Source organism: Carex rostrata, chromosome 13 (assembly GCF_964058835.1).
Source record: "Carex rostrata chromosome 13, lpCarRost1.2, whole genome shotgun sequence".
Classification (NCBI taxonomy): Eukaryota; Viridiplantae; Streptophyta; class Magnoliopsida; order Poales; family Cyperaceae; genus Carex; species Carex rostrata.
In genome coordinates this window covers 10,392,937-10,404,198 of record NC_135930.1, presented here as the reverse complement: position 1 = coordinate 10,404,198, position 11,262 = coordinate 10,392,937, and the positions used below count along the sequence as shown (strand labels likewise).

Below are 11,262 nucleotides of genomic sequence, written 5' to 3'. Positions count from 1 at the left end.
GCAAGTTTTTCTCAACACATGAGACAAGGCAAAGGGGCATCACTATCAATGGCAAAAAAAAAAGGGAAAAACCAGAGAGAGAGCTGAGAGGGGAATTTATAGCAACTCACACCATTTCGTACACGAGGGGACGGGTCAGTCTTGCAGGGACAACCATCTGACAGCCGTGCTGCCGAGGTCATCGCCCACGAGGGTGAAACGATGGGAGCAGGTGGAGAATGAAGAAAATCGCGACCACTCGAACCAAAGGCGGGATTTTTCCCTCCTCTTTTTCGTCTCCATGAAACGAAATGGAGAGAGAGAGAGCAACGGGAGGGGGCCCGTAAGTCAGCGGAAGAGGAGATGGGTGGGCCTAGGGTTTCAGTGAAACAAAGAGGAAGAGGCAGGGGCGCCTCTGTCTTGCGCGAAAGGGAGAAGAAGGGGAACGGGAGGGGAGAAAAGAGAGAAAGAGAAGGGTCTGTGGGGGTGGGGTCCGTTGTCAGTGGAAGAAAGAAGAAAAGGAGAGAAACGGAGGCAGGAGTGATATGTGCATGGATCCGAAATTTTTATTCAATTTGATTAAATCTTAGTTTCAATTGGATTCAAAAACAAGGCATGGGATTAAGTCAAGATTCGTGCTAGATTTAATCCAAAGGTCCAAACGAATTCAGAATTTCAATATGAATTTATTTAATTCAACATCAAAGGTTTAGATAACTTCAAATGCAGTGCTATGAAGAGATCCAAGGGTTACAACAATCTAACAATAAAATGGGGTTTCTAATGAATATGATTGGATATAATAATTGGATTCTAATGAAAATTGGTTTGGGAAAATTTGTTATAATACTCATTTATGCATATAAAAATCTAATTTGGCTATATAATTTATTATGAACGAGATTTGTAGCTTTTAAAGTTTTGTTTGCGTGAAAACTCATATCCTTGTACATTTAATTAAATCCTGATTGATTTATCTATTTACACAATCTTGTTGTTTATTTTCAAAGTTTCATAAATTATATATATGTATATATCTCAAGGTTCCTAGTTTATATTTTAATTTGATAAATAAAATAGAATAAAATAAATTATTTGAGTAAAACTTTTAGATTAGTATAATTAATCATGTTTTAAATTTATGGGATATAACAAATTCAACCTAATTAAACTGTGTTCAAGCTTCTCTCTACTACATCCCAGCACCTATATATATATATATATATACAAACTTCACACAGTTCTATATATCATCCAAACAAAACAAAATACTTGACCAACCAGCTCAAAAATGGAATACAAATTTTCTCTAAATTTCAATTGCATCTCTCTCCATAACTTAAATTTTAATTGTTTCATCATTACAAACCTTTTGGCGGTCGTATTTTTTTTTATTTATATTTTCTATTTTGCTTTGAACAGGAACAAAGCTAAAGGATTTCTTGGCCACATTTAGAGTTGCTACTTTTATCCGATTACAAAATTAATAATTTAATATTCGATTCGGATCTGAACCGGAACCGATACTCTAATAGGTAGGATATGAGTTTCATTTAATATCCGACCCATAACCGAATCCGACCCGATATCAATATAAATACCCGATAAAACATATATTAATAACTTTTTTTGAAAAATAGTGGTATATACCACCGATTTCATTGAAATCAGAATCCTTAGCACAATCGATCTGGTACCTAAAATTGGTACCAAAATCAGATGTGGCAAGTCTTTACAACAGGTCAAAACAAAAGTAGCAACATGAGAAAGTAGCAAAAACATAAGACAGCACATATATTAATAACTATGAATATATAACTTTACATATTAATTTTTCAATAAGCCGTGGTGAGCCCAATACTTTTTTGAATGTGAGAAATTAGATTACAGTCACATATTTGCTATGTTTATACACACAGATGGATGCCAAATTTATTCATTCCATAATGCCAAATCTCTCTTTCCTTTTAGAAATAAATGTTTATCTATTTATTAATGTTTAAGAAAATATTTATCATTATGTCTAACAAGTATATATCATTATGTATGACAAATATTTATCATTATTTTTGACACGATGATATATTGATTTGATTAAACATTACTTGTTGGCAAGTTCAAGAATAAAGTATTTACTTTTGTATCGTCAAGTATTTATTCATGTACCATAAAATATTAATCTAATCTATTTAAGTCATAGATGTTTTACTGAAAGTTGCAATTAAAATATTTAGAAATAAATATTTATCTGTTTATTGATATTCAAGAAAATATTTATCATTATGTCTGAAGAGTATTTATCATTATTTCTGACATGATGATACATTGATTTGATTAAACATTACTTGCTGACAAGTTCAAGAATAAAATATTCATTTTTGTATCAGCAAATATTTATCCCTGTACCATAAAATATTCATCTAATCTATTTAAGTCATAGATGTTTTACTGAAAGTTGCAATTAAAATATTTAGAAATAAATATTTATCTGTTCATTGATGTTCAAGAAAATATTTATCACTATTTCTGACAAATATTTATCATTATATTTGAGAAGTATTTATTATTGTTTCTGACATGATGATCTATTGATTTGATTAACCATGTTGTTGGTAAGTTCAATAATACAATATCCATTTTTGTCTCCTCATGTATTTATCCCAGTACTATAAAATATTTATCCTATTTTACCAGAAAATATTTATTTAGTGGTCTCCGTAGTGTGAGGACGATACATAGAAAAAACAAAATTTTGTACGGAGATAATTGATGGACCTTTTCCTATTTACATAAATAGAGTTAATTGCATAGAGATTAATAATTTAGTAACCCTCATGGTAGTTATGGAAGTTAATGCTGGAATTAGAGTGTGAAAATTGTTACCCGGATCCTTGTTTCTAACCTTTAAACAGACATAACTATTGATAGAAAATTTTAATTTGAGCTTATAATTCTAATTCGAAACGCTCACGGGAAGACAGAAACATGAGGTCCATGACTATGCTCGGAAAATGAACCCCTAAACCCTAACTCCAAATTCTGCATCTACTGTGCACAGAGCCCCTTGACTCCGTGCAGAATTAGGCTGCCTAGATGGTAACTTAGATATTTTTCACAAATCAATATTAAGATTGAAATTTTAATTTATAAATGAGGAGGGATCAAGTTATAACACTTGAAAGTTACAACAAAGTTACAACATCATTTTTTTTCATTTTTAAAGTCCAAATCGTCGATCCAAACCGTTAGATATTCAATCTATATTAAAATGTGTTTGCAGACCAAATTTTACATTTTTTGAAATTTTTTTGCTATTTATTAAGATGGGTACAAAATCGCTGTTTTTATTAAAATTCTGCACCATTAAAAACAGCAATTTTGTACCCATCTTAATAAATAGCAAACAAATTTCAAAAAATGTAAAATTTGGTCTGTAAGCACATTTTAATATAGATTGAATATCTAACGGTTTGGATCGACGATTTGGACTTTGAAAATGAAAAACAATGATGTTGTAACTTTGTTGTAACTTTCAAGTGTTGTAACTTGATCCCTCCTCTTTATAAATTTGGTAACAAAATATATTTCGGAAAGATCACTCAACAAGAGAAATCTACTAGCCGATGCACTAGAGAATAGCTAGAATAGCTACTGTTGAGAATAGTAGGTTAAGAATAGCTAGAATAACTACTATTTAAGAATAACACTATTCGGAGCTATTCAGAATGTTGTTTGGATTAAACATTTAGAATAACGAGAACAACGATTGAACATTTGAGAGAGTACGTTTGCTATTCCAACTTTTTGTAGGAATAGCGAGAACAGCGAGAACATCGCTATTCTCCCTGTTCCTGAATATGTTTAAATGAATTGGAACAACACTATTCTCGCTACATCCAAACATACCAACATCCTGCATTATGTCCCGTGTTCTATGAGAAATCTACTAGCCAATAAAGATGAGAATAAAGTAGTTTAACTTTAAATATTTACAAGAAAGTTGTTAATCGGATTTCAAACTTGCAGCCACTCATAAATAGTATTGTCTTGAAGATTGATTCTCACATTATTATACTCACACGAAAAACATTGCTTTGACCACAAAAAATATTGTCATTTAAGAAAAACGTCATCCACATCACAAAATATAATAGTCTGTTATAAAAAAAAATGTATAATATTTATGAGTATCATATATATATCATTTTGCATTAGAAGACATCATTATAAATTTATAATCATTTTTTTTTCATATATCCATCTTCAGTGGATAGCACTGGCTGAAGCTGAAATATATAACCAGACAGAAAGAGCTTCCCAATTTCAGTTTTGTCATGGTAGTAATTTGTTAATTACAAGACCGGAAGTTTATATAAGTAGAATAACAAATCGAACTGAGGCCATAACCCATTTATCTCAGTTTAATTTGTTTATTAGTTGAATCGAGTCAAATTAGAATTGAAGATATATTAAACTAGTAAGTTCAAACAAGAGAAGATCAAACTTGACCCGAGATACGCAACTACAAAATACCTAATAGTAATTTTTAGTGGAATTTGTAACTATTAATATGTTGTTGATATAATTAGTGGATTTAATTTGTAACTATTTATATTTTAGTGGATTATGTAACTGTTAATATTTTTAGTGGATAATGTAGCTATTAATATTTTGTTGACCTTATGATCAAACTTTAAGAAAAACAATTATATTTATATCTAAAATAGTAAGCACCTTATATTATATTTCCGATTTGGTGCTTAAATTAAACTAGTATCGTGCCCGTACATTGCAACAAGAACATATTATAAGACGACAAACAAAAATAATCATGAATTATTTTTAGAGATTTTCTTTTATGTTATACTTCTCAATAAAAGAAGCAATATTTTAAACCCACGAGTATTTTTTTTAAATAAAATTTCTAGATCATCAAATTTATAATTGTACATGCATTATGATCATTCGTCCACTTCTTAAATACTAAAAAATCCTCAAATGTTTTGAACATCCGATTTTCCGATTTTTTTATTAATATTCAAAAAATAAATAAAAATTAAAAAATATCCAAATCCCGAACAAATTTCAAAAACTACCCAAACCGGTTATCCAATAACCGGATTTGGGACAAATTTCCGGTAAGTTGTGTTTTTTTTTAAACAGAATTTTTTTTATTTTTTGTATTGAAATATTAGAAATGTTGAATATATTTCTTTAAAAATAGCTGAAATACAATATAATTTGATTTATTAGAAAGACTGCATCAAATAACCCGGATCAATATTTTTCAGGCCGGATTTTTCGCGGCTGTAAGAAAAATTAATATATTTCTTTATGTATTATTGGAAAAAAATAAAAATGTTTGGATTCTGAGTTATTGATCCTGGTTCAAAAGTCACTTCTATGTAATCCAGAAAATATTGTGATCCTTCTAGGACATTTAATTTATAAAAAGTTGTATCTATTTTGAAAAAAAAACAAAAACAAAAACTTTAATTTATTTAATGATTGTTATTCAAAAATAATTCTCAAAATAGATACAACTTTTAATAAATTAAATGTACTAGAAAGATCATAATATTTTCTAGATTACCTAGAAGTGACTTTTGAACCGGGATCAATAACTCGGAATCTAAGCATTTTTATTTTTTTCCAATAACACATAAAGAAATATATTAATTTTTCTTACAGCCGCAAAAAATCCGGCCTGAAAAATATTGATCCGGGTTATTTGTTGCAGTCTTTCTAATAAATCAAATTATATTGTATTCCATCTATTTTTAAAGAAATATATTCAATATTTATAATATTTCAATATAAAAAATAAAAAAAATTCGGTTTTAGAAAAAAAACAACACAACTTAAAAAAAAATACAAGTCCGGTTAATCATTAACCGGATTTTTTTATTTAAAAAAAAATGAAAATATAACTTTCCGGTTAATGGTTAACCGGATATACTGTTTTGAGTTCGGGAAACCATTAACCGGAAATTTGTCTCAAATCCGGTTATTGGATAACCGGTTTGGGTAGTTTTTGAAATTTGTTCGGGATTTGGATATTTTTTTAAATTTTATTTATTTTTTGGATATTAATAAAAAAAATCGGTCCGATTTTGATACAGAGAGCAATGTGGTAGTATTTTTAATAAAAGAAGCTTTTTGAAGTCCATGAGTATTTTCCCTTATTACATTTCCTTGGGAAGTTTGATAGTGGACACATACACACACATATTCTATTCCTTATTATGTGAAATTATATGTATTGAAGGAGATTAAAAAAGGTAAGACATCAATCCTTGTCATATGTTACATTTTCTAGCCAGTAAAGAAAAAAAATACGATATTAATTTTAATTCTGACCAAATCGTGTGTAGTATGTGTCTAAATAAATTTAGATTTTTACACGTAAAAAATACTAAAAATATGCATTGAATAAAAAAAGAACATACTATTTGATTGGAGGGCTGATATTCAATCTGAAGTTTCATATTTTAATCATAGTCACTGGCGAATCAAAACATCTATGTGCTTAATATAAAAATGGAGAAATCTTAAAAATATATAGAGTTGAGGAAGAATCACTTAATTAATTCTATTTTAACAATCTTACCGAGAAATTAAAACATTAAATAAAATGAAAACTGGAAAATATATTTATAAGTATGTTACATATAGCCTAACAATTAAATTTCATGTGATTTAAGTATTGTTTTTTGTTCCATCAAGAACAGTAAATTACAGAAATTCACTTCATGTATGGGGAGACATACATCAAATTTCTTCATTTTGTAAAGTATAATATGCCCAAATTTTTAAAAATACCATTTTTTAAAAATTATTAAACCAAAACACCAATTTCGGCTCGAAATTTTAAATTTCGCATGGCCACTGTTAGTTTGTAATAATCTAGAAGTCAATAATACGATAATTTATCATAAAGCTTTGTTCATGAATTGAATGTTTATTTATATAGCATTTTGTTGCCTTGAGTATTATTGAATTTATGGATCATTTCGAGTTCATGACTGAAATTGTGAAACTCCATAATATAGATGATATATACTCTTAAAAGGTCACTGACCAAGGTAATTAGCAGGAACACTAATTACCGCGATAAGGTTAGTATGTGGATTAAAAGATGGTTAAGTTTTACAAACCACCTGACACGAGATGTCATTTTAATCACATAGATACATGTTTTAGAAACATGGTATTTGACAGACCCCGAATGAAACATTAAATAGAATTGTGTTCGTGTCATTTATGTTTTCATTCAGTGTCACGTTCTACAGTATGAGGTATTTATCGTTCCCACTGAGAAATATGTATGTGTGATTGTTATCCACCGCTGTCCGTAAAAAGCAGTCATAACGGTAGCTTTTCCATATGTATAGCTTAGCTGAGGAAGTGATAGTTTACCAAGAATACTATTTGTCCCTCGTATCTCTATACGAGCTATAGCATCACTGGGCCCCTTGATAGAGTTAGATTATCTGCTAGCGGTATAATTACAAGAGTAATTATATTTGATAATCTGCTCAAGATCAAGAAAAGATTCAGTTAGCAAGGATGACACACATCTATCTTGAAACTAATCTGATAGCTATGAGACAGAAGAACAGACACAAGTAAATTGTTTACTGGATCGTGATATTGTACAGTACAGCATCATCTGTGTAATTGGATGGTCATGATGTGTTGCCAGATGCCACCCATGACTAACAGAAGTTAAAACAGTTTTAACTCTGTTTACCAACATAACACAGATCCTATTGGGTCACACCATATAGGAGCTACTCGGAGAATCTTACTGATTAATTATAAATTGATTATAATTAATATTAAGATGGTTATAATTAATTATACGTGTTATAATTAATTATACGTGTTATAATTAAATTATAAATGTTATGTAAAAATAACAAGCAAAAACATTGGTTAATTTATAAACGTGTATGACACGTTGTATAAAAGTTAACCGGTTAATTTATAAATGTGCATGACACATTGTATAAATTATCGAAACAACAAATAACCGCAAGAAAAATATATATAATTATTCAGAATAATTATACGAATATTATTTGTGTTCGGGCCGAGGGCATTCGAGTCTTTTCAGATTCGTCCTTATCCGCATGACACGTCATCGATCCTATCCAGATGACACGTCATCGATACCGAAACAAATAACCGAAAGAAAAATATATATATAATTGTTCAGAATAATTATACGAATATTATTTGTGTTCGGGCCGAGGGCATTCGGGTCTTTTCAGATTCGTGCTTATCCGCATGACACGTCATTGATCCTATCCAGATGACATGTCATCAATCCTATCCACAAGGGCAAAATGGTCATTTCACACCTATGCCACCTTGCATGTGTAGAAGCATGGAGAAGAATGTGGAAGGGTGTGGAAGGGGTATTTTGGTCATTTCACATATAAAAGGATGAGGTGTCAATGGCATGTCTTGTAAATAGGCCGAACTTGGAGGGCATTTTGGTCTTTTGCAACCGAATCTAAACACTATAAATAGGGGTGGAGGGGTAGAGAGAGAAAGATATATTCACATATACATATGCACATTCACATGTATCTTTTCGTGCAGAAACGAATCGGTATTTTCTCTCTTTCCCGGTTTCTCTCCCAAATAGTGTTTCGGTTGAGAAAAGAGAGTTATACGTACTTGACGTATAATCTTGCGGGTTGTTGTGGAGAATATTTACGGGATCGATGAATAGTGTTTTACCGAATTTAGCGGTATGTCAGTTTTGCATATTGATGAAACTGAGCAACCGAAAATTCGTGTTTACGGGTTTTCGTCTTTTCCCCGTGAATAGTGTTTTTGCATAATTCCGCGGTTTACGGTATTTCTGGCAGAAGAAATAAACCGCTCTCCGGTTAGTCCTGGTGGATAACCGATAGAGGCATCAGACGTCTGATGCTCCGAGTCGATTCCTTCCCTGGTGAGGCTCTACTCGCTCGGTCTGCATTCCAACTGTGATTTGGAAACAAGGTATAAATATGTTATATTAATCTATTTAATTTGTAAGTAGATTAAAGTTTTAGAAATCAATCATGGAGTAGATCTGTAAAAGGATTAAATTGGGTTTTGATGCCAAAGGAATACTGAAGGTGGACCGCCTTGGAAAGTTTCCTGACATACCCCGTTTAATCCTGAGCTTAAGTTGGCTGTAGAAATTTTTGTTCTACGGTCATTCCGCACCTTAAGCCTAAAACGGGTTTCCGGTTAGCACACCGCGTTCGAAACCCCAACAGTGGTATCAGAGCACAAGGCTCTCCCGCTGATTGATTTTCTAAAAGTTATAACTTATGCAAATTAGGTGCATATACCGCATATCAGTTTAATTCTTACATTTGCAGCTTAAGTCCAAAACCGATTAGAAATGAGATTTTCTTGGATCGGTTCTACCGACTAAGAAAGTTAAATTAGATTTAAGCTTTCTTTATGCTTTCTTATGAAATGTAAACTTTTACATTTCTTGGATCGGTTTTCCGACCGAGAAAGATAAAATAGGATTTTATGCTTTCTTTATGTTTTCGTTTTCAAAACTTTTGATTGCGTTAAAGTTCATCTAAGAATGTGATGAAGCAATAAAGTACCTGAGTAAGAGCTGTTAATCTCCACCCGTAAAAGATAAGGTTAATGACAAGAAAAGTCTCGGCTTTTCGTCTAACCCTCTTTTACGTGTCCTGATAGCTGGCCCAAAGGGGACTTTGTCACGTTACCAAATTGCTTTAACGCTTTTGAAATGGCAAAATTTAGTGTAAGTTTTTCGCATTTTCGAAAACCTTCGGATAAATAAAGTTCATCGAAGAATGTGATAAAGTACCTGAGTAAGAGCTGTCATTTCCACACAAGAAAGAGATTGTTCTGTCTAGGAAAGATTGAGTCTAAGCGGTCCTCGTGACCCCAATCTTTCCTGGGAGCCCCTTTCACGTGTCCTAATGACTGGCCCAAAAGGAACTTTGTCACGTTACCAAATTGCTTTATGGACCGAAAAGAATATATGATTTTAAAACATATAAATTGTTTATGTGCTTTAAATGGTATAAATAAGAACCGAGCATAGCTGCAAAATAAAGAATTGGTAACTGATAGATTATATACCGACTTGGTCCCGTATATAAGTAAATTAGATTTACAGCTTAGAGTAAATTAGATTTACTGCTTTAAAATGAAAAATGAGTAAAATTAGATTTACCATCTTTCTAAGGAACCGTGAAAGAAAACTTTCTTTGAAGAAAAATATGAATGTGGGATCACATTTGACATTGTTTCTTTCTGACTTCCTTTCCACGACTGCTTGCTGAAGCATATGAAAGAGGTCTTTTAGGAAAATGTAAATGAGATCATATTCACTATTCTTTCTGTCTGATTTCCTTTCCACGACTGCTTACTGAAGCATATGAAAGAGGTCTTTGAGGAAGATAGGAAGTGGATCACAATCGGTATTTTTCTGACAAGCAACTTTCACGTGTCCGTAACGCTGACCAAGGTCAACATTACGAACTGAAAGAAATATACGTGACTCGATCACATATATAGGTAAATCAGATTTACTGCTATCATATAAAAACGTATAGATTAGATTTACCGTTTTTATAAGAAATCATATAAACTACCTCTACAAGATAGACGGTAGCTAAAGTCAGTTACAAGAACTGACTGCTTAACAAAGCTAAGCATATCAAAGAGGTACTGATAAGAACATAAACTAATGGAGATCACATTTCGTATTCAAGACTTCCTTTCCACGACTGCTTAATGAAGCATATGAAAGAGGTCGTTATAAAGATACGAATAGAATCACATTTAGTTATTCTTACATATGCTGAGAAAAGAAAGTAATGGGGATCACATTCGATATTCTAGACTTCCTTTCCACGACTGCTTAATGAAGCATATGAAAGAGGTCGCTATAAAGATACGAATAGAATCACATTAATCGTTCTTTCTAACATAAGATAAGAAAAGAAATGGAGATCACATTCAGTATTCAAGACTTCCTTTCCATAATTGCTTAATGAAGCATATGAAAGAAGTCGCTATAAAGATACGAATAGAATCACATTAGTCGTTCTTTCTCACATACCCCTTTGGAGATTGCTGGCACTGTTAAGCATAAACACCAACCCATTAAATACTAAGTAGTATGCCCTTCCCACTCTATCCTCCTCAAACCATTGTTCATTGGTTGATGGGTAAACTACTCAGTAGACATCGCCTTTTACCTTTGGTGGTCGAGGGTTATGTCCG

The 11,262-nt window shown here is 31.6% G+C and overlaps 1 protein-coding gene across 1 annotated transcript in view; it reads left to right on the top strand.

The window, feature by feature from the left end:
• Positions 1-1,940: 1,940 nt before the first annotated feature.
• LOC144564056 (small ribosomal subunit protein uS7) overlaps positions 1,941-11,262 on the top strand; it is a 76,574-nt gene continuing 67,252 nt past the window's right edge. Inside the window, exon 1 of the mRNA XM_078313557.1 lies at positions 1,941-1,948. The gene's annotated coding sequence lies outside the window, so the exon portion shown is untranslated. The remainder of the gene's footprint in view (positions 1,949-11,262) is intronic.